We start from the raw sequence: 386 nt of genomic DNA, 5'->3' as shown, positions 1-386 counted from the left end.
CAACAGATCTCTTGATTGCCTTGCAAAATTAACGGTTTACATCTAGTGTCCCCACATAATCAACTCCTCCGCAATTTTCACACTTCTTTGGAGGGCTTTCGACCAACGGTCAACAGTAAACAAAAATATAAATCATTAAAACACCAGAAGATTGTAATCACAGCAGACTTGATGGTATAATGGCAAGAGGGGCAGATAATCACTTTTTGAGTAAATAGCCTGATTACTGAAGACATAAGACTCACCTGTGAAAAATCTCTTCATACTTATAAAAAACCCATGAAATTTCGTTATGCGGGGAGAATACGCACATTCTGGACTAAAAAGGACTATGGGGTTTTGCGCGATAGGTATTTCGTTTATAGTCAAACAACTCTCGTTTGAAC

This window comes from Opisthorchis viverrini, assembly GCF_000715545.1.
Source record: "Opisthorchis viverrini unplaced genomic scaffold opera_v5_6, whole genome shotgun sequence".
NCBI lineage: Eukaryota > Metazoa > Platyhelminthes > Trematoda > Opisthorchiida > Opisthorchiidae > Opisthorchis > Opisthorchis viverrini.
This window is presented reverse-complemented; position numbering follows the sequence as displayed.